The sequence below is a fragment of the Hyperolius riggenbachi genome, chromosome 9 (assembly GCF_040937935.1).
Source record: "Hyperolius riggenbachi isolate aHypRig1 chromosome 9, aHypRig1.pri, whole genome shotgun sequence".
Taxonomy (NCBI): Eukaryota; Metazoa; Chordata; class Amphibia; order Anura; family Hyperoliidae; genus Hyperolius; species Hyperolius riggenbachi.
In genome coordinates, this window is record NC_090654.1 from 64,279,248 (window position 1) to 64,303,599 (window position 24,352).

The 24,352-nt window shown below is 47.6% G+C and overlaps 1 long non-coding RNA gene across 3 annotated transcripts in view; it reads left to right on the plus strand.

Moving 5' to 3' along the window:
- LOC137532452 (uncharacterized) overlaps positions 1-24,352 on the plus strand; it is a 91,280-nt gene that overhangs the window by 22,916 nt on the left and 44,012 nt on the right. The window contains exon 3 of one of the 3 annotated variants that reach the window (XR_011023933.1): positions 9,044-9,143. The exons of the other annotated variants lie outside the window; for them this stretch is intronic. This is a non-coding gene — a long non-coding RNA (uncharacterized lncRNA). Of the gene's footprint in view, positions 1-9,043; positions 9,144-24,352 lie in introns of those variants that run through there. 3 annotated transcript variants of the gene reach the window in all.

Here is a 24,352-nt window from a genome sequence, read left to right on the forward strand (position 1 = left end):
ATGTCGTGGCATTAAACAATGTCGTGGCATTAAAGGCAAAAGTGACATCACCGAGTAGTACACTTGGCTATTCTGGTGTTGCATTATCCGGTCAATCTCGTGGCGATGCTGCATGTGTAGAGATTGAATCTGCTCCTGAAACATCTGCCTTTCCTTTTGGAGTACTTTGTTGGATTCATCTAATTGTTTTTTTTAGCATTTCTATGTGTTGCAAATATTGTTGTGATAGACCAGAACTTGTATCCTGTAGTCTTCGTGAAACCATAGTTTCTTGATTGCGCATCATTCCCACCAAGCTTGAAACAGCTCCAGCCATCTGAACATTAGCTGTTCTGCCCTGTCCACGAGCACTTGCAGGGCGAGCAGCTGGTCATCTGGCTTCTGAACGAGTGGTTTCAGCATTCGCTTTGTCGGTGGCAGGTTGTGCGTCTAGTCGTGGAGTGGATGTAGAAGGGGTTGGTGACTCAGATGCCATAGAATCCTCCTCTGCTATGTCATCCACGTTGATGGTTGTCAAGTCTTCAAAGGAATTTTCAGGGAATGAATCCCTAATTGTCGTGGCAGGTTCTTCATTAGAATCATCCATGAGTGCGTCAAGTTATCTTCAGTACTGTGGGTAGAAAAGAAACAGCAATGGTTAGATGTGTGAAAAGTAGAGGCGCACCAGTGTTTACTTAAAGAAAAAGGAAGTAGAAAGGTTAAACTTTTGTTGGAGAGCATAGACATAACAGCAATTTCAAGTTGAAAACGTCACTCACTCACCCTCTCGCTTGTACGAGTGGTCGTAAGAAGGCAAGAAGACGAGTGTGGCAATATGGAGTCCTTTTGGATGCACCACTTCCACTCCTCTGTTCATCTTTCTCCACCTTAAGTTCCTTGACAAAACTGTCCCGTATACTTCGCCATTTTGTCTTCATTCAACTGTGTAAACAAAAAACAAACAATATGTTGCCATTTCATTTCAGGTTCCTTGCGACGGGACAAAGCTATGCAAGTCTACATCTAACATTCAGAGTGGGCAAAAGCACCGTCGCCAACATTGTGAACAGGACAAGCCGGGTGATCTGGAGCAAGCTCGTCGAGAAGTACATGCCGGTTCCCGACTCTCAAAAGTGGATGGAGGTTGCTGAACTGTTCTGGGATAGGTGCAACTTCCCGAACTGCCTAGGAGCCATTGACGGCAAACATGTGTGGCTACAGAAGCCAGCGAGGAGCGGGAGTCTGTATTTTAATTATAAAAAGTACTTTAGCTTGGTACTCCTTGCTGTAGCCGACACAGACTACGTCGACGTTGTCTACGTCGACGTTGGCTCCTACGGCGGTTCAAGTGACTCGGGGATATTCCAGCGCTCCAGGTTATATAGACTACTGAATGAGGACCGGCTGGACATCCCTGGGGACAAGCCATGGCCTGGAAGAACATCGCCCAGATACCCCTACGTGTTTGTTGGCGACGAGGCCTTTGCCTTGTCATACCATGTCATGCGGCCGTATGGGCTGAGAGGCCTCGGCCGCCCACAACGCGTGTTCAATTACAAGGGCTCGTAGGATGGTGGAGTGTACCTTTGGCATCATGTCGAACAAGTGGAGGATGTTCCACTCGCCACTACGGCTGAGCCCTGCCAACGCCACAGCTGTAGTTAAAGCAGCTTGCATCCTCCACAAATTTGTTCGACAGGAGCAAGGGTACAATCTCCAGCATTCCGACATGGACTACTTGCCCCAAATTCGCTGGTATGCGACTAGGGGTAGGGTTCAGGCCCAGAGGAATCGGGATCGGTTGGCACAGTACTTCTTGTCGCCGGAGGGGTACTTCCCATACCAAGACATCATTGTGCCTCTTTGAGTGGACATTTTTGTTGCTGTACTTGTTTTGTTTTTATTTAGGGGGGGATGATTACACTGTTTTTAGTTAAAAATTGTATATGTACATTTTTAATTCTATCTTTTTTTGTTTAATAAACTTTTTCAAAACTTCTTGCAGTTGAGTGTTCTTATAAATACAACATGTGTGGCACTGGGGATGGCAGTTAGGAGTGTGGCACTGGGGATGGCAGTTAGGAGACACTTCAGGGGGGAAGAGAATTTTTGAGACACTGAGGGGGCCAGATTGAGGCGGGGGGGGGGGGGGGGGGGCGTAAGTGGCAGTTAAGAGACACTGGAGGGGTGGCATCGAGTGGCAGTTTAGGAGACACTGGAGGGGGGGGGGCATACAGTGGCAGTTATAGACGGCGAAAAGTGGGGAGGACTGAGGAGCGCGCAGCAACGAAGACTGTGGAGGGGGCCGCGGCGGAAAATGGGCGTGGCCATGCCATTGTATGGGCGGAGCTAACGTAATGATATAACAGCGAGGCATAAGAAAGCAGTGTTTACGCCATGATGTGGACAAACGAGACTTTGCATCATGGGTGTGCAGAAACTGTGTGATGCTAATAGTATACCGTAACCACAAAGCAGCAAACATAGCCACCTATGACCATTAAATAATAAATGCAGTAACAGTTACCCCGGACACCAGAAAATAAACGCAATGGGCAACATGTCAGCACAAAATAAACGCAATGCGGGCAACATGTCAGTACAAAATAAACGCAATGCGGGCAAACATGTCAGTACAAAATAAATGCAATGCGGGCAAACATTTCACCAGAAAAGAAACGCATTGCGGGCAAACATTTCACCAGAAAAGAAACGCAATGCGGGCAAACATTTCACCAGAAAAGAAACGCAATGCGGGCAAACATTTCACCTGGAAAAAAAACGCAATGCGGGCAAACATTTCACCAGAAAAGAAACGCAATGCGGGCAAACATTTCACCAGAAAAGAAACGCAATGCGGGCAAACATTTCACCAGAAAAGAAATGCAATGCGGGCAAACATTTCACCTGAAAAAGAAACACAATGCGGGCAAAAATTTCACCAGAAAAGAAACGCAATGCGGGCAAACATTTCACCTGGAAAAAAAAACGCAATGCGGGTAAACATTTCACCAGAAAAGAAACGCAATGCGGGCAAACATTTCACCTGAAAAAGAAACTCAATGCGGGCAAACATTTCACCTGGAAAAGAAACGCAATGCGGGCAAACATTTCACCTGGAAAAGAAAGCATTTACTCACCAGGCAGAAGTCTCCGGCCTCTGGCGCGCTGCTCCCGGGACCACCTTCCTCCTGAAGTCTCCCGCGCTGACAGCCTGGCAGAGCAGGGCTACGGCAAGATTGCGACCGAAGCCCTGTACTGGAGACAAATAGTCTCCAGTACAGGGCTTCGGTAGCCATCTTGCCGTAGCCCTGCTCGCCTGCCGGTGTCGGAACAGACACCGGAAGAGGAGGCTGGAGCGGGGCTGCGGGCAATGAACTGGCACGGCGTCTATAGACGCCGCTGCCAGTTCATAAGGATAGAGTGGCCAGAGTCCCGAGGCCGGGACGTCCCGCTGCTGAAAGCGGGACGATTCCCGGGACCTAATGCAGCCTGGGACAGCGGACCCCGAATCCGAGACGTGTCCCGGGCAATCCGGGACGTCTGGTCACTCTAGTTTAGGAGACACTGGAGGGGGGGCATACAGTGACAGTTTAGGAGACACTGGAGGGGGGCATAGAGTGGCAGTTTAGGAGACACTGGAGGGGGGGGCATACAGTGGCAGTTTAGGAGACACTGGAGGGGGGGGGGGGGGGGGCAGAGAGTGGCATTTAGATTACTTAAAAACATCTATTTCAAAACACAAAGACATGAGAGCACACTTACGTTCCTCTTGGCCTGCTTCCTGGCTGGCAACTTGTCATAATCATGAACAAATTGTTTTGTGATCTCCTCCCATACCCTCCTGGCATGATGTAGGTCACTATAGAGGCCATTCTTCTTGTCATAGAGCTCTGGCCGCTCTTGGACGGCCATAATGAAGTTCTCCACATTTATAAAGCTCCTGGGCATGATGTCTGCACTCGTGTCTCTCCCAGCTCGTAAACAGGAAGCTGTCAGACGTTGAGGGGAGGAGAAGGAAGTTCAGGCTATCCTTTTTGTCATCCGTTTCTGGTGCTATTTTGCCTGTGGAGATGGAGTTGCGTTTTCTCATTGCTTTTCACTACATATCCGTGTATCCGTGGTCCGTGAAAATGCAGCAGATCCAGACCTTCCGTTCAGGTTTTGAAAACGGGTCTCCGCAAACGCAGAAGGATCCGTTTTTTTCTTGGGTGAGGATGGCTGCTATTTTTAACATTAGTATCCGGGACTCCGTTTTTCATCAGGGCTGAAAAACGCAGCCACGGATACGTTTCCGGACCTAGTGTGGACTAGGCCTTATTAAGAGTGGTAGTCTTTAAAGAAAACCTGAACTGAAAATGAAATGTCAAAATAAACACACAGGTCATACTTTTCTCCTGTGTAGTCTACTCATCAATCCCTTTCTCCTATCCGGTGTCCTGTTTGTCCAGTGCGATCAAGGGAATTATCTGTCCTCCCTTTTGAAAATGGCCATTACCCCCTAACAGCTTCCTGATCAGCACACTGTTAAACTGTGACAGCACCCACTAGAGCCATAGGGAAACATGGACATTACCTGGCACATCAGTTGTTCTCTCAGCTATAACTGACATCAACTGATATATAATTAACATCAACTGATATATAACTGACAGCAACTGATATATTTCAGTTCTGACAAAATATTGTCAGAACTGGAAAGGATCGCTATCAGAAGAAAATGGTGAGCTTCTGAGAGGGACTGATGGCAAGGTAACTATGTAATGTTCATTTGAAGTTACCTCATGTGTTTATCTTAAATACTTTTACTCAGTTCAGGTTCCCTTTAAGGGGTTGAATAATTGTTTCAATGAAGAAATCACACACAAAAAAACATTTAATACTGTATTACAAAAACAATTGATGTCATTTTAGTTGCATTTGGTTGTTTAAAAAGTCCTTGTAAGATTTCATTCTGAACACAATTACAAATGTACACTGAATTCCCTAAAACCCTTTACAGCATTGGGGGTTGAATAATTTTGAACACAACTGTAAATACTAAGTAATAATAATATTGATATCTGCGGGTGCGAGTTGCTTGTTGTATCTGGCAGTCAGTAAATAGTTAATGTGCTGCAGTGTGCAGACAGCCACTGGTATTGTTGGTAGTGTTGGGCGAACAGTGTTCGCCACTGTTCGGGTTCTGCAGAACATCACCCTGTTCGGGTGATGTTCGAGTTCGGCCGAACACCTGGTGGTGTTCGGCCAAACTGTTCGGGGTTCGCCGAACTGCTGAATGCATGGCCGAACAGGGCCCCTGTTCGGCCGAACAGGGCCCTGTTCGGCCGAATACTGCCCCCCATGGGGTCGCAGGCATAAGGGGGGAGCATGCCCCGATCGCGGGGGGGGGTCGGAAATTCCCCCCACCCCCTCCGCTAGCGCTCCCCCCTCTGCCCGCTTCCCCATACAAAAAGTTTAAAGCAAGTTCAATAGTACCTGGTGGCACTGGCTGGCAGTGGAGTGAGGAGGAGGAGGAGTCCGAGTAGCAGAGTGACGTTGAGGCCGGGCAGCGGGCGGTTCAGCGCTAGTACCCTTGTGGTACTTCCGCCCTTTCTCTGACCTCACGTCCTCGTATGCGTCATCACGCAGAGGACGTGAGGTCAGAGAAAGGGCGGAAGTACCACAAGGGTACTAGCGCTGAACCGCCCGCTGCCCGGCCTCAACGTCACTCTGCTACTCGGACTCCTCCTCCTCCTCACTCCACTGCCAGCCAGTGCCACCAGCCCAGGTACTATTGAACTTGCTTTAAACTTTTTTTATGGGGAAGCGGGCGGAGGGGGGAGCGCTAGCGGAGGGGGTGGGGGGAATTTCCGACCCCCCCCGCGACCGGGGCATGCTCCCCCCTTATGCCTGCGACCCCATAGGGCCCCCAAAATGGGCATGTTCGGGGGTCCCATTGACTCCCATTGAGTTCGGCGTTCGGGCCGAACATGCCGAACATCTGGCCCATGTTCGGCCTGTTCGGCCCGAACCCGAACATCCAGGTGTTCGCCCAACACTAATTGTTGGATTTACAAGGACATATTCAAATTCTTCATAACCTAAAAACACCATGTTTGTGTACGTTTGAATAGTTGAAGCTTATGAAGTGACATACTGTTGTATGAACATAACTCTGCTGCCCTCTGCTGTTTATCTAAGAAAAATGCAGCAGAAGTGTGAACTAAATTAAATGTCATTTTAAAATGCTTTAGTGGCGTGTTTATAGCCAGGGCTCGTTAAAGCACACCTGAAGCGAAAATAAACTTATGGGATAATGAATTGTATGTGTACTACATGTTGTATGTGTTCTAAGGGCAAAAATGGTTAATTTGCATATATTCAGCAGTGATGCACTGTGAGACATTTCAAGCTCACTCCAACCTGAATTATCGCAAATTCTTTCTATTTTATGAAAGCAAACTCTTGTTTTCCTTAGTATTTTAGTAAGGGGGCTTTTAGGACCATTGTAGCCCCTCACACACTCCAATGAGTTCTGGTTCACCATGAGCTTGCTGGTTAGTCTGTACCTCTCGGTGTTACAAGCCCTACTCCACAGAGCCAAATTAATCCATGCCATGCACTGATGAGGATCAAACAATCCAAAACAGTATGTATGCTTGTTGGATTATTATGGCTCTGTACAAATTAACAAGCATCATTGCATTTCAGCGGATCTGGAGGTGTGTTTAGCTTCTAAGGGCAACAATGGTTAATTTGCATATATTTAGCAGTGATGCACTGGGAGACATCTCAAGCTCACTCCAACCTGAATTATCGCAAATTCCTTCTGTTTTAAGAATGCAAACTCTTGTTTTACTACGGCTAAGAAATAGAACATTAGTAGCAAAGAAAAAGGTCTCATGTTGTTTTCCAGCATAGGAAGAGTTAAAAAAATGACAGTTGTCATCTATGCAATAGAGTTTCTCTGAGCTCTTCGACCCACTGGGTCAAATACAGTACTGTTTTCTGAAATACTTAAACAGCAAATAAACAGTTAGGCAGGGAACACATTTGACTGTTCGTACGTGTTTTCTGCACAGAAAAACGGAGAACTCATGTTAATAAATAGGGTAGTTCACACTTAATGTGTTTTTCACACGCAGAAAAAAAACTGACTATCTGCATCATGATTCTGCACATTTTGTCAGTTTTCTGTATCAATTACATTAGCTGCTGTGAAAAAATGAGTGCGTTTTCCTGCATAGAAACACACTTGGTGTGCAGAAAAAGTATGCAAAAAACGCACGCACAAAACTGAAAGACTAGTGTGTTCCCTGCCTTAGAGATAGGTTGAGATAAAGTTTTAATGCAAGAAAGTTCAAAGGCTCATTATTTCTGCTTTGTTTTATAGCATAAAAGACAGAGGGGGACATTTATCAAGAGTGTCTGAGACAAAATATTAGTTGGTTTTTAGAAAAACATGCAGAACTGTCTCAGACAGCTTAAGAAATCACCAGATAGTGCAGATTCCTCATAATTGTCATGAATAGGAGGAGTTAGGAAGGTCTCTTAGGCTCCGTTCACACTTGCGTTTTGGCATGCAAACGGACCGGATCCGGATCGTATCAGGACCTAATCCGGATTGGAACCGTACGGTTCCGATCCGGATCCGATTCGGATCCGGTCCGTTTGCATCAGGACTGCTTCAGGCTGCCATCCGGATCCGTGGGGAAAAAAAAAAAAAAACAACAACAAAATACCTTAAAATTTGTTGGGGTCTGCAGAAGGTGCACCTGGTGCACCTGTAGAATCAGGTCCTCCGCTGTAGGCCTCACCTCCACCTCCAACATACTGCCAAAACAGCTCCAGCACGTGTGTCACTGCTGCTCCACTCCAGATATGCTAGGCCCATGTGTCCCCATCCGAAATGGCCGCTATGATACGCATAGGAAGTGGGGTAGAACGTCCGGTGTTGTCTCCAGTGTGTTCTGTGCTTCCGTTTCCTATTGGTTTTCTATATCCGGATGGTGCAGTCAGGCTCCGGTCCGGGTGCATGGGCCGGATGAGCCGGACCAAAAAATAGCGCATGTTGGAAAAGTGTCCGGAGTCCGGATCCGGTCCGGCTCCGTACTGTACGGAACATACGCATGTGAACGTCCGCATAGCCTTTGCATTGCTATGCGGAACGTACGTTCCGTTTGTACAGTATACGGTCCGGATCCGATCAGGCGGATCCGGACAGGGAACGCTAATGTGAACCGGGCCTTAGGCAGTGCAGTGTGTGTGTAGAATTGCTGTTGCTGAGGTAACCAAATACATCTGCTGTATTGCATCAATGCCCAGCACTGGAAGGGTTAAGCACAGAACAGCTTCAGAGGACACCTGGCAGCAGGGGGGAGGAGCTCTTCACAAATCACATCTAGCCTGCACTATTTGTAGAACTGCTACTAAGCACTATTTAATCTGCAGCAGTTTGGGGATGGATTTACACTTTTCTTAACTGTAGTGCAGCTCTAGAAATCCACGGTAAACTGATGCTATAAAGTAGGATTTGAGACGTTTCTTATTATCATGCAGAACAGTTCCTCTGCTGGTTAGAACAGTTTAAGAAGAAAAAACTGTCACTAATGCTTTGATAAATCTGGCCCACAGTGTGGTTTCTAAACTGCAAATATGACAGAATGATGCAATAAAAAAAAAATCTTTATGAATGAAAATAACAATATGAGATTATTTTCTTTGCTACTAATGTTCTATTTGTTATTCGTACTATGATTACAATTCATTATATCATTAAAAAAATTTTGCTTCAGGTTTGCTTCAAGGGAAGGGCCTGGGAGCCACTAGCCAACCCAATTTGTTCAACACTTCCCAAGTTATTTTCTTAGCAATTTTGAAGGTATGTGCAATTTCATACAAATCACAAGCGCTGTAGTGGAATCACTCTCATAGGGTTCCACTGTCCTATCACTTTGCCAGTCGCCGGCATGACAGAGAAGGATATGAGTGAATTGATTGAGTGATCAGTTGAGTTGGTTGATCTGAAAGTCTCTGATTGGTTGATCATGACATCTTTTCTCATTTCTGCTTTCTGTTTTAGCCTATACAAGAAGCCAGAGTGAGGCAGGATGACATCATCACAACCAGCCATTCATATTACCTAAACAAATTGATCACCGTTTTCTACATGAATTCTCCTCAAGGGGAACTCCTGTAAGACAAATCTATCTGGGCAGCACGGTGGCGTAGTGGTTAGCTCTCTCGCCTTGCGGGTCCCTGGTTCGAATCCCAGCCAGGGCACTATCTGCAAAGAGTTTGTATGTTCTCTCCGTGTCTGTGTTGGTTTCCTCCGGGCACTCCGGTTTCCTCCCACATTCCAAAAACATACAGATAAGTTAATTGGCTCCCCCTAAAAAAAAAAAAAAAAATTGGCCGTAGACTACAGTACTTACACTACATAATATAGACATATGGCAATGGTAGGGATTAGATTGTGAGCTCCTTTGAGGGACAGTTAGTGACAAGACAATATATATATATATACACTGTACAGCGCTGCGTAATATGTTGGCGCTATATAAATACTAAATAGAAATAATAATCTATACTCTTTAGATATTACCAGATGGCCAGTGCTCCATACAGACTGATTACATAAAATAGGAATAAAAAACTCTATGAGAGCTGTGATAAAACAGCCATTAGCTGAACACTGCTCATACCGTCAACTTCTTGTTACAGAGTCTAAAATCAAACAAAGGGAAACAAAAAAGCCAGTCAGACCAAACAGATAGCGAATCAGGTAATTTTGGCGCGTGCACAACACAGCATTGCAACTGACCGGGGCACCACCATAGACATAATGTTATAATGTCTGATCGCCAAACCCCAGATTACTTCTCCCTCTGAGTTGCTACAACTCGGAGGAATAACAATTAATGCCGCCAAGAATTTGTGCGCCAGCAGGGTGAGCCGTCATTCGACTCACTCTGCAGCAAAAAGACCGGCAGCGAAATGCCATGAGTGCATTTTCCTGAGATTGTGTTTTTAGATTTTCATTCTAGTGAATGAGAATCACACTGCAATCGCCGGAAAAATGCTGCATGCAACGTATCGGCGGTATTCGCAAGCATGCTGCAGTTACTGCGGTGAGAGTAATCCCATGGGATGGAGGCAGGAAAAAAGGGCTTCGGTGGCTAGTGGCCGAAAAGGGCAGCGCCATAGACTCTAATGCATTTATCGTTGATACGGCGCCCAAAAGGGCACAAATCAAGAGAAGGATATTCAAACTGCGATAGTTTAACCTCCTTGGCGGTTAATTTTTTCTGCACAAATTGCAGAATTCCAAATTTTTTTTATTTTTTTTTCAATGTTTCATGTAAAGCTACCAGAGTGGTAGCTACATGAAACACAACTAGAGGGCGCATGTGGCCCTCTAGTCCGATCGTCGCCGGCATCTATAGCAAACAGGGGAACGCGTATATAACGCGTTCCCCTGTTTGGCTTCTCCTGTCGCCATGGCGACGATCGGGATGACGTCATGGACGTCAGCCGACGTCCTGACGTCAGGGACACACGATCCAGCCCATAGCGCTGCCCGGAACTCATTGATCCGGGCAGCGCAGGGCTCTGGCGGGGGGGGGGGGCCCTCTTCAGCCGCTGCGTGCGGCCGATCGCCGTAGAGCGGCGGCGATCAAGCTGTGCGCGCGGCTAGCAAAGTGCTGGCTGCGCGCACAGCAATTTACAAAATGAAAATCGCCCCACCAGGGGCTGAGATCTCCCCCTGCGCGGCATAGCCCCGAGCTCAGCTCGGGCTTACCGCCAGGGAGGTTAAAACATAAACGAAGTAAGGCAAATCAGTGAGAAGAATATACTCACAAACGTGGGTTACCACACAGGCAACCACTGTATAAGGAGGTGAGGAGATTAGACCTGTCCTCACTCAGGGCTAAGAAGTCGCTCTCTGTAGATGAGAAAAAGGGTAGATCACCCCTCCACCAGGGGTGGACACGGTATAGCAGTAAGAGAACAGAGGCGCCAGCAGAATAAAAGTGGATAAAACCTTTAAAATTTGCTTGGAGGAAGTGGTGGACTTACCTCCATAAAGCAGACACAAAAGACTGTCTGAAAAGTAGCAATCACATTTATTAAATAATACCCCAAAAGTGCAATGCATTTCGCAGGCCAAGCCCGCTTCATCAGGCAATAAACGTGGGGACTGTCAGGAACCGGCCCGCGGCACGCCTGCGTATACGGTTCCCGACTGCGGGTTTGACCAGATCAAGCGGGGAGCAGCCTTATTCAAGCTACAAACAAGGCTGTGACCCCTCAGAACACTTCTCACTGCCACCACTAGCGGTTTGCTCGACACGTCCACTCTGCTGTCGAGTGCTCAGCGCAATCCGCGTTTTCGTATTCGGGTCAGCTTTGCACTTTAGGCCGAATACGGGAACGCCACACACCCACACACACACACAGTTGCAAGCGTACACTGTAGTGAAGCAAAACCACTAACAGTCGTTCCGAACGATACTGTTAGCCACTCTGCTGTCAAGCTACTCGCACTGGCGTTTTCGTACGTTGGGTCAGCTGCGCGCTTTAGGCCAACGTATGACAAACGCCCCACACACAATGCAATTACAATCTTATACGGTAGTGTCGCTCAATCATACAATCAGGCATGAACTTATACACGGTTACACTTCAGTCTCTTCTAGGCTATGAGTGTTAGTTTAGTACAGCAGAAGTCAAGCTTATTAAATAACGATTTAATATTCCAGGAAAACGTGGAACAATGCAGAAAATATATACAAAAGATTTACAAAAGCAAAGTAAAAAAAGTTACAAAGTAAAAGTTACAAGATGCACACAAAGCGATTTGCTTACCAAAATAACAGGGATCCAGATAGAAGAACCTTGGACTTTTGTGGACGGACACAGTTCTGGTTGGACTAGGAGCCCACTTAGCTTGGGCCGGGAGTCCAGCTGCAGCTACCGTCAGGAGGGGACTGATTTTAGGTATCTGTCCCCTGCTTTTTATAATGGAATATTTGCCTTGAGGCTGCAAGCCTGTTTGGTTGGGGAGAACTAGTTTTAATTACATCCTCAGACATAATTTGATTCCCAGAGATCTAACATCCACATGTGAAAAGTGTATTATAGCAGATCAAAGGTAAGGATACGGCTGCTATTGGCCTGATTAGCCATCTCCTACTTAGGGGCTAGGTAGACAGTTCCTAATTGCTGAGATTTCCCATCTCCCAATAGATGTAATTTACAGGATATAGTTTGCACCTCCATGTGAGAAAACGCGGAAAAGCAGCCGCGAGTACTCAAAGTAAGGCGGCTGATTCCGCGTTCAACATGGCAGCTTGCGCGCATGGGCCTGCATCCACTAGCCTGACGGAGCGCGGAAAAACCGCCGCATGCCCAGTGAACAAGGCGGCGGATTCCGCGTCCGATGCGGCGGTTTGCACGCATGGGCTTACCGCTAGCAGTATGGCTGAACGCGGGTAAACCGCCGCATTCTCTGACAGCGATGCGGCTGGCCCCGCGTTCAAACCAACAGATGCATTACAACACATGTCTGGTGTGGCTGGGACTGATAGTCCACACAGGTTCAGAAGGACGCGCGCGCGCGCTGAGAGGCAGAGCCTTTATGGCAGTCAGAAGGGTGTCAGCTGATCCAGCCGATAAGCTGACAATTCTATCAGGTTTCATTGGTCCAGCACTTAGGGGAGGCGCTGGAGAGCGCTTGTGTATATATACTGGGTGCTGGTCACTTCTCTGGTGTCTGGCATTGCGATCACTACGTGGTAGCACTCAGACCTTGTCAGTATCTGTGATATTATCTGTGTTATTATCTAGACCAGTTCCAAGGTGTTGATGATCAAGGACCTCACACCTCAGTCTAGGGAAAACTTTATGTGCTAGCTCTCAGACCTTAGCTAGATCCGACAGTGTACCAGAACCTGCTGGAGCTGGGAATTCTCACTGAGTCAGATTCTTGATAGCTTAAAGTACTAATTGCATTGTTTATCTGTTATGACCTTCTGCTTTCCTGACTACTCTTCTGATCTCTGATTAGGTACTTCGCTATATCTGATACTCTGTTGCCGTACTCTGTTTGTCTTAGGATTCCGCATCTGTCTCCTGTCTTTGTCCCTGATCTGTCTGTCTGTTGCCGACCTGGCTTGTCCGACCTCGAGAGCTATCTCCTCAGTCAAGAGATAGCTCACAGACCTGTGGGTGACACCCCTCCTGGTGTCACTCACACTTGTCCTTCCTACTCCTAGCCTGACCCCTCCCTGGAGAGTCTCAGGCTAACGGAAGGAACGTGTTACTGTGCAGTACTCCTTACTGCTGTGCGCCTGCTCGTCAGGTGCAATCCTCAAAGTATTTCTGTTGCACTAAACACTCTTATTACCCAGGTGTCCGGAGGTTAGAGATATATCTGATTATCGGTGATACTGCAGATCATCAATAATCGGGTATATATCTGTATTCTCGGTGATACTGCAGATCACCGGTAATCAGACCCTCTCTGTGTTACACCGATCGTTACAGAACGCCAGACCGAAAAATGCAAATGGACGCACACACCGACCGTCTGGGAGCACTTACCACTTCGGTGGATACCATCGACCAAGTGCTGGGTAATCACCGGGCGTTAATTAATGCCTGTACCTGAAAAATTTTCTGGTCACAGATCTGATTTCCGAAATTTTAGGAGTAGAGTGTTATCATACATTGAGTTGAGACCTAGATCTTCAGGAACTATGGCCCAAAGGGTCACATTTATTAAGACTTTGTTATCAAGCGATTCTCAGACCTGGGCGTACAGTCTACCCGCTGGAGACTTAGCCCTAACCTCTGTAGATGAATTTTTTAAAGCCATGGCAATAATTTACGACGATCCAGACATTGCCTTGACTTCTGAACGGAAGCTCAAGTTGTTACGTCAAGGCAAGAGTCCGGTCGAGGAGTATGCTGCTGAATTCAGAAGGTGGTCAGTATTAGCCAGGTGGGACACCTTTGCCCTGTTAGATTGTTTCTTATCAGGGTTATCAGATGAAGTCTCTGATCTTATGTTAAGTCAGCCTGAACCTAAGACCATTGATGAGGCCATTTCATCGGCCATCAGGATCGACCGTAGGCTACGCTATCAGAGACAGACCCGGGGTAGAAATCATGTAAAGTTGGTGTCCTACGCTGCGCCTCCTGTGACTCCACCTCCTCCCGTTTCACCTCCACCCAAACCAATGCAGATTGGTCGGTCAAAGTTGTCTCAAGTGGAGCGGAGACGCAGGATTTCAGAGCAGTTATGTCTTTATTGTGCAGAGGGGGGTCATAGAGTACAGAATTGCCAGAAGAAATCGGGAAACGCTACTGCCTAGGAGTAGTTGGGGGTAATACCCTAGGCGTACAACTTTAACCCCTAGATGATAAAAGGTTGCTTCTTCCTTGTACGGTTACATGGGAAGATAAATCTGAAGTCACTGAGGCCTTCATTGATTCGGGCTCAGCGGCTAATTTTATGGATTACGAATTTGCTAAGAAATTGGGTATTCCACTCACCCCGGTAACACCACCTATCCAAGTTACGGCAGTGGATGATTCCCCCCTGCAACGTAACCGTCCTCTGTCTCAGACACCAGAGGTGGGAGTCACTATAGGGGTGTTGCATAGGGAGAAGTTGTTTTTTTTGTGTTACACATGACAACCTCCACTATCATCCTTGGCATGCCTTGGTTGCACCTTCACTCTCCTCAGATTAATTGGGCCACTGGTCAGCTAACATGGTCAGCCCATTGCTTTCATCATTGTTTAGTGGGGGTGACCTTGGGTCAGACCAGGATTCATGTGGAGGGAGTACCAGCAGAGCCGGATTAAGGCTAAATGGGGCCCTAAGCAAAGTAACTGATTTGGGCCCCCCCATCATGTCATAATAGAATCAGAAGATGCAGCTGCACAGCAACATGCCGCACACATCGGGGCAGCAGAGCTACTGGTTGCTATGGGCAACAGCCCGCTTTCCTCTGTGGGTGCACAATGCAGGGAATAGCAGCGTCAAAATGCAGAGTGAGAGATGAATGGCTGGGACATTTGCACTCGGGCTGGGGCACCCCTGTGAAGAGGGCGCCAGATATCACAGCAGCAGCACTTTCCCCCTGCATCTCCAGCCTGGCAATAGCAGAAAGCTCTGGACACTGCCAAACCGGAAGCCGCTCCCCAGACAGAATTACATAACCACCCCCCCCTCTGAACAACCGATTTCCTCCCAAACTAGACAGCCACCATGCAGCCTCCATCCCAATGAATACGATAGTCCAGCAGAGAAGGCAGCCGCACCGGGGGAGAATAACAGCACCAGATGACTCACATTCACCTATTGCGATCCAAGCAATAGAGGTCCCATCATCCGGAGCCCATCTGTCTCCTCTAGAGTGCTGCCGCTCTGTTACTACTACTATTACTACTTCCTACTTCCTGTCTGATCTGAGAATCAGGAAGTTCAGAGCGAGCGGCTGCACTGTAGAAGAGACAGATCGGTTTCAGATGACGGGATCTCTATCCCTTGGATCATGGACAGGTGAGTGAGCGTTTGCCATCTGCTGCTATCATTCTTGCTGCAGCTGTGGTTCTCTGTGGGAAGGGAGGGAGGAGTGGGCAGCGGCAGAGCGCACAGTAGCAGGAGGGGGACCTAGGAGGAGAGCCTGGCTCTGAAGATAATCAGCAGCGCATGGCATCATTTGACAAGACAAATAACATTTTTATCGCGCTTTTCTCCTAGCGGACTCAAATCGCCAGAGCTGCAGCCACTAGGACGCGCCCTATAGGCAGTAGCAGTGTTAGAGAGACTTGCCTAAGGTCTCCTACTGAATAGGTGCTGGCTTACTGAACAGGCAGAGCCGAGATTCGAACCCTGGTCTCCTGTGCCAGAGGCAGAGCCCTTAAAGGGACTCCGAGCAGTGCCTGTGGGTATGCCTTTAAGCATACCCACAACTAATTAATTACATCCTCACACCTACCAGCATGATGTTTGTAATTATATCCCCCGGGTTCCTTATATTTCATTGCATTGTGCTGAATCGAGCTGCCGACTTTGGAGAAAAGTCGTCCTGTGTAATACAATGTAACTATGGAAAGATGCATATCATTTTGAAGCTCTCTTTCTCCTCTTTCCAATGATAGATAAACTGCCACCCTATGCCTTTTAGTTTTCGCTATTTTCATCAAAATTGCCGTGGACGCGATTTCCATAGCGAAAATAGCGAAAACTAAAAGGCATAGGGCCGCGGTTTATATATCATTGGAAAGAGGAGAAAGAGAGCTTTAAAATGATATACATATTTCCATAGTTACTGCACTGCTAAGAGTCTTTTTAACCATTATACCATCCAGCCACCGCTGACAGGATGGCTGGTTTATGTGCTGATGGGGCCCCTTTGACTCTGAATGGGGCCCCAAGCGACTGCTTTTGTTGCCTGGTTGATAATCCGGCCCTGAGTACCAGAACAATATTCTGAATTTTCAGATGTGTTTTGTCCCAAAGCTGCAGAGAAACTACCTCCACATCGTCCTTTCGATTATCCCATCGATCTCCGATCTGGTTGTATGCCCCCTAGAGGTCATCTCTACAATTTGTCTGGGCCAGAAAAAGTGGCCATACGAGAGTACATCCGTGAAAACTTAGCTAAGGGTTTCATTCGCCCTTCCCGGTCGCCTGCCGGAGCAGGTTTCTTTTTTGTAAAGAAAAGAGACGGAGGCCTTCGGCCATGCATTGATTACCGGGGCCTGAATAAAATCACAGTAAAAATCGCTATCCATTGCCTTTGATAGACGATTTATTCACTCAGGTCACCAATGCTAAGATTTTCTCGAAATTGGATTTGCGGGGTGCATACAACCTGGTGCGGATCAGAGAGGGCGATGAGTGGAAGACGGCCTTTAACACACCCGATGGGCCTTACGAGGTGATGCCCTTCGGGTTGTGTAACGCCCCGGCCGTCTTTCAGGAACTCATTAATGAAGTATTCAGGGAGGTGTTGGGTAAATTTGTTCTGATATATCTGGATGATATACTAATCTTCTCAGATAACCTCTCTGAGCACAGGGCTCAGGTCAAATTTGTGCTGCACAAGTTAAGACAGAACATGCTTTATGCTAAATTGGAGAAATGCATTTTTGAGGTAACATCTGTCACTTTTCTGGGGTACATAATTTCCACCTCGGGCCTTTCTATGGATCCTGCCAAAGTCTCTGCTGTCCTGGAATGGCCTCAGCCAGTGGGACTAAAATCTCTCCAGAGATTTTTAGGATTCGCTAATTACTATAGAAGGTTCATAAAGGGGTACTCTACAGTCATAGCACCCCTCACCAGTCTCACAAAGAAAGGGGCAGATACCAACCACTGGTCACCCGAAGCTCTGGCTGCTTTCTCCACCTTGAAAGAATTGTTTTGCTCTGCACCCATTTTGAGACACGTCGACACCTCCTATCCCTTTATTGTGGAGGTGGACGCTTCGGAGGTCGGGGTAGGGGCTGTGCTGTCTCAGCGTTCTGGGTTGCAGGGAAGATTACACCCGTGTGCCTATTTCTCTCGTAGGTTTTCACCAGCAGAGAAAAACTACGATATAGGCAACAGGGAGCTCCTAGCCATTAAATTGGCCTTCGAAGAATGGTGTCACTGGCTAGAAGGAGCAGAACATACGATTACCGTTTACACTGATCACAAAAATTTGGAATACATTGAGGGGGCTAAGAGATTGAGTCCCCATCAGGCTCGGTGGTTACTGTTTTTCTCGAGATTCAGATTTGTAATTACGTACACTCCGGGTAGTAAAAACATTAAAGCGGATGCTTTGTCCAGATGTTTTGAGCCAGAGACAGCACAGCCCTCAGACCCAGAGACTATTATCCCACAGAGAGTAGTGTTGGCAGCCACAGAGACCTGGAAAAACTGGATGGAGACTTTAAGTCCCTTCCAGCAGGATGTCCCTGAAGGAAAGCCTGAAGGGGTGATGTTTGTACCACTGCCATTTCGTCTCCAGATATTGCAGATGTTCCACTCCCACAAAAATGCTGGACATCCTGGGGCCACCAGAACACAGGACCTTGTTGCTAGGTGTGCTTGGTGACCTTCATTGGCAACTGACTGCAAGGAGTATGTTAGAGAGTGTGCAGTATGTGCAAAAAGCAAACCCTCCCGTCTGGCACCTGTGGGAACGTTGCAGCCTTTGCCCACCCCGAGTGAACCATGGACCCATTTGTCCATGGATTTTGTGGGTGAGCTTCCGAGGTCTGAGGGCATGTCGGTCATTTGGGTGGTAGTCGACCGTTTCAGTAAAATGGCCCATTTTGTGCCCCTGAAAGGACTCCCCTTGGCCCAGGAGTTGGCCGATCTTCTCATCATCCACATTTTCCGGCTACATGGCATTCCGGAAAACGTTGTGTCAGATCGGGGAGTCCAATTTGTTTCTAAATTCTGGAGGGCATTTTGTCATCAAATGGGCATGGAACTGTCATTTTCGTCGGGCTACCACCCACAGACCAATGGCCAGACTGAGAGAATTAATCAGTCATTGGAACAGTTTCTAAGGTGTTATGTTGCGGATGCGCAAAATGATTGGGTCAAGTTCTTGCCGTTTGCAGAATTTGCGCACAATAATTTGAAAAGCTCTTCCTCTGGATTTTCTCCGTTTCAGGTGGTGACTGGTAAGTTGCCTAAATTCTCCCCACTGCCAGTAGCTTCCACTCCGTTTCCAGCTTTGAAGGCTTGGCAAAAGTCATTTAAGAACATTTGGGGGATCGTGAAAAATAATTTGGAGAAGGCTTTTCAAAGTCAGAAAGGTCAAGCTGACAAAAAACGCTCCTTAGAGTGGAAGTTCCGGCCAGGAGACTTGGTCTGGGTGTCCACACGTCATTTGACCCTGAAACAGCCCTCGCCCAAGTTAGGACCCAGATTTGTGGGCCCTTTTCCAGTGACCAGAAAGATCAACAATGTTACTTATGCCATTGATCTCCCTGCCTCCACCTCCTGTGATGGTAGATGACCAACCTGAGTACGAAGTAGAAAAGATTTTAGATTCACGTGTTGTACAAAACTCAGTGCAGTATCTAGTTCACTGGAAAGGGTATGGTATTGAGGAGAGAACATAGGTACCTGAGTGTCGCATGCATGCGGATAAATTAAGGAGGGAGTTCCACGCTTTATATCCTGAGAAACCGGGTAGGAGCTGTCCGGAGTCCACTCCTCAGGGGGGGGGGGGGGGGGTACTGTGAGAAAACGCAGAAAAGCCGCCGCGAGTACTCAAAGTAAGGCGGCTGATTCCGCGTTCAACATGGCAGCTTGCGCGCATGGGCCTGCATCCACTAGCCTGACGGAGCGTGGAGAAACCGCCGCATGCCCAGTGAACAAGGTGGCGGACTCCGCGTCCGACGCGGCGGTTTGCACGCATGGGCTTACCGCTAGCAGTATGGCTGAACGCGGGGAAACCGCCGCATGCTCTGACAGTGGTGCGGCTTGCCCCGCATTCAAACCAACAGATGCATTACAACACATGTCTGGTGTGGCTGGGACTGATAGTCCACACAGGTTCAGAAGGACGCGCGCGCACGCTGAGAGGCAGAGCCTTTATGGCAGTCAGAAGGGTTTCAGCTGATCCAGCCGAGCAGCTGACAATTCTAGTAGGTTTCATTGGTCCCGCACTTAGGGGAGGCGCTGGAGAGCGCTTGTGTATATATACTGGGTGCTGGTCATTTCTCTGGTGTCTGGCGTTGCGATCACTACGTGGTAGCACTCAGACCTTGTCAGTATCTGTGATATTATCTGTGTTATTATCTAGACCAGTTCCTAGGTGTTGATGATCAAGGACCTCACACCTCAGTCTACGGAAAACTTTATGTGCTAGCTCTCAGACCTTAGCTAGATCTGACAGTGTGCCAGAACCGGCTGGAGCTGGGAATCCACACTGAGTCAGATTCTTGATAGCTTAAAGTACTAATTGCATTGTTTATCTGTTATGACCTTCTGCTTTCCTGACTACTCTTCTGATCTCTGATTAGGTACTTCGCTATATCTGATACTCTGTTGCCGTACTCTGTTTGTCTTAGGATTCCGCATCTGTCTCCTGTCTTTGTCCCTGATCTGTCTGTCTGTTGCCGACCTGGCTTGTCTGACTTCGAGAGCTATCTCCTCAGTCAAGAGATAGCTCACAGACCTGTGGGTGACACCCCTCCTGGTGTCACTCACACTTGTCCTTCCTACTCCTAGCCTGACCCCTCCCTGGAGAGTCTCAGGCTAACGGAAGGAACGTGTTACTGTGCAGTACTCCTTACTGCTGTGCGCCTGCTCCTCAGGTGCAGTCCTCAAAGTATTTCTGTTGCACTAAACACTCTTATTACCCAGGTGTCCAGAGGTTACAGATATATCTGATTATCGGTGATACTGCAGATCATCAATAATCGGGTATATATCTGTATTCTCGGTGATACTGCAGATCACCAGTAATCAGACCCTCTCTGTGTTACATCGATCGTTACACTCCACCAATAATTCAATTTCCTCACAATGAAATAGTGTTTAACACACATGTCAAACGTTTGGTGAGGAGGCTCTTCCTGGCTAGTCTAGAGTTCTTCACAATGCTTTAACAGCCTTCATCAACAGAAGTGTAAATGTTTCAATTGTCCATGACTTCAAAGCTTCAACTCCAGATAAGGTGGAACAAAACCCTTCACTTCTGCCATTGTCTGATTAAGGGTTTCCTAATTAGAAGCAGACAATGATAGCTAATTTACATTATATAAGGATCTCCAGGAAGCTACTGCCAAACCTTCAAAGCCAGACTGGCTGACATAACTACACCTCTGACATACTATACAGCAGATAGAAAAATGGAAATATACTCCTGTATTATCCCAACATCACCAGCACCCCAATATATCACCACAGGGACAAAACAGAATTTCAGCAATTGCAGGTGTAGCACCTCAGTGGGGTGCTACAGCTGCTATTGCTGAAATTCTGTTTTGTCACCACGTTTATTGCCTGATGAAGCGGGCTTGGCCTGCGAAACTTTTCAGACAGTCTTTTGTGTCTGCTTTATGGAGGTAAGTCCACCACTTACCCCAAGCAAATTTTAAAGGTTTTATCCACTTTTATTCTGCTGGCGCCTCTGTTCTCCTACTGCATATATCAACATATATATTCTACAGAAGGCTGCGTAGGTTAAAAATGGTCTATCTTACTGCAGTTGGTAAACTGTAACTGTAAATACATATGATATGCATACAAATGATATGCATACAAATTTTTTTTTTAAATACCCCCAATATTTCAAACTTGCTGCTGACAAATCATACAATTAGGCGTGATACCTGTAATGCCTGGGCACTAGATATTTAGCATAAAAATAGAGATCGAGAAGTCGGGGATAGCCAAAGGTCATACACGTATCAGAAACAGAGGTACCAGGAGTCAGACAAAATCAGAGTCGTTAACAGGCCGAGGTTAAAACCGAGTATCAGATGACTGTAGTACAGGAAGGATAAGGCAAAGACAGAGTCGTGAACAGGCCGAGGTAAAACCGAGTATCAGATGACTGCATGTAACGATTTGTGTCAGCAAAGAACAGAATTCTGATTATTAGGTGATCTGCAGTATCACCTATAATACTGGTGTATAGGAAGCTGATGTGACAACAAATTGCAATGAGTGATTGGTGCAACAGTAGTACTGATTGCTTTGGCAATACCTCACCAGAGGAGCTGGTGGGTACTAACAGTACAGTGTCCCTCACCAGAGTCAAGGGCCCTCTGGTGAGAGTAGAGTGGTCAGACAGACCGGGTTTGGCAATAGTAGTACTAATAGCTTTGGCAGCACGGTGGCGTAGTGGTTAGCTCTCTCGCCTTGCAGCGCTGGGTCCCTGGTTCGAATCCCAGCCAGGTCACTATCTGCAAAGAGTTTGAATGTTCTCTCCGTGTCTGCGTGGGTTTCCTCCGGGCACTCCGGTTTCCTCCCACATTCCAAAAACATACAGATAAGTTAATTGGCTCCCTCTAAAAAAAATTGGCCCTAGACTACAGTACTTACACTACATAATATAGACATATGGTAATGGTAGGGATTAGATTGTGAGCTCCTTTGAGGGACAGTTAGTGACAAGATATATATATATATATATATATATATATATATATATATATATATATATATATATATATATATATATATATATATATATACACGGTATACACTGTACAGCGCTGCGTAATATGTCGGTGCTATATAAATACTAAATAATAATAAGAATAAATAATAATAATACCTCACCAGAGGAGCTGGTGGGTACTAACAGTACAGTGTCCCTCACCAGAGTCAAGGGCCCTCTGGTGAGAGTAGAGTGGTCAGACAGACCGGGTTCGGCAACAGACAGACAGATGCAGTACAAAATCGGGAGGCAGAGACAGAAAGGTATAAGCAAGCAATACATACCTCCCAACATTTCAATGTCCCAAAACGGGACAATTAGGCCACACCCCTGGCCACGCCCCCAACCCCCTAGTCACGCCCACCCCAGGGGGAAAAAAAAGTTTTGTTTTTTTTTAAATAATTTTGTTATTAAATTACTCCCAAATGGGAGGGTGCCGGGGTGGTGGTGGTGAGGAGGAGGAGGGGGGTGGCCAGGCAGAGAGAGGGGGGGAAATAAGCCGATCGAGGCACCAGCCCGCCCGGTATGCGGCATGTATGGCCGCCGCCGCCATCATTATCCTTCTCCCTCCCTCCTAATGTGTCCCCCAGTGTCCCCTTCCCCCCCGCACAGTAATATGGGCAGCGGAGCGGGCAGTGAGTCTTACCACTGCCTCTTCGCTGCGTACTGGGATCTCCTCTGATCTTCTCGCTTCCTGTGACGTCACAGGAAGCGAGAAGATCAGAGGAGATCCCGGTACGCAGCGGAGAGGCAGTGGTAAGACTCACTGCCCGCTCCGCTGCCCATATTACTGTGCGGGGGGAAGCCGGGGACACTGGGGGACACATTAGGAAGGAGGGAGGGAGAAATAAATAGCGGCGGTAATCCATCCCGCATGCAGATCCCCGGGGCTGGTGCCTCGATCAATTTTTTTTCCTTCTCTCTGCCCAGCGGCCGGGACAGAAGGGGGGCAGCGCGGGATGGCGGGAGGGGCCCCCCAAATCGGTACAGTCCCGATCAAATCGGGACTGTTGGGGACTATGGCAATATCAGATGAGCAGAGATACAGAGTCACTGAGCAGAAGAGTAGTTATAACGAGCCAGAGTCATGCACAAATAATAACACAGTAATGTAAATCTTTAAGGCTATCAAACAATTCCTATCTTGTGTGAAATCCCCGGTTTCCTCCCGGATCAAAGCACACCGGAACTATCTAAGGGTCTGAGCCAGAGCCGGATTAAGGCTAAATGGGGCCCTAAGCAAAGTAACTGATTTGGGCCCCCCCATCATGTCGTAATAGAATCAGAAGATGCAGCTGCACAGCAACATGCCGCACACACCAGGGCAGCCGAGCTACTGGTTGCTATGGGCAACAGCCCGCTTTCCTCTGTGCATGCACAATGCAGGGAATAGCAGCGGCAAAATGCAGAGTGAGAGATGAATAGCTGGGACATTTGCACTCAGGGGCTGGGGCACCTCTGTGAAGAGGGCGCCAGATATCACAGCAGCAGCACTTTCCCCCTGCATCTCCAGCCTGGCAATAGCAGAAAGCTCTGGACACCGCCAAACCGGAAGCCATTCCCCAGACATAATTACATAACACATAATTACATAACCACCCCCACCACCGAACAACCGATTTCCTCCCAAACTAGACAGCCACCGTGCAGCCTCCATCCCAGTGAATACGATAGTCCAGCAGAGAAGGCAGCCGCAGCGGGGGAGAATGACAGCACCAGATGACTCACATTCACCTATTGCAATCCAAGCAATCGATGTCCCGACTCCCGTCATCTGGAGCCCATCTGTCTCCTCTAGAATGCTGCCGCTCTGTTACTACTACTATTACTACTTCCTACTTCCTGTCTGATCTGAGAATCAGGAAGTTCAGAGCGAGCGGCTGCACTGTAGAAGAGACAGAGACAGATGGGTTTCAGATGACGGGATCGCTATCGCCTGGATCATGGATAGGTGAATGAGCGTTTGCCATCTGCTGCTACCATTTTTGCTGCAGCTGTGGTTCTCTGTGGGAAGGGAGGGAGGAGTGGGCAGCGGCAGAGCGCACAGTAGCAGGAGGGGGACCTAGGAGGAGAGCCTGGCTCTGAAGACAATCAGCAGCGCACGGCATCATTTGACAAGACAAGACAAATAACATTTATATTGCGCTTTTCTCCTGGCGGACTCAAAGCGCCAGAGCTGCAGCCACTAGGACGCA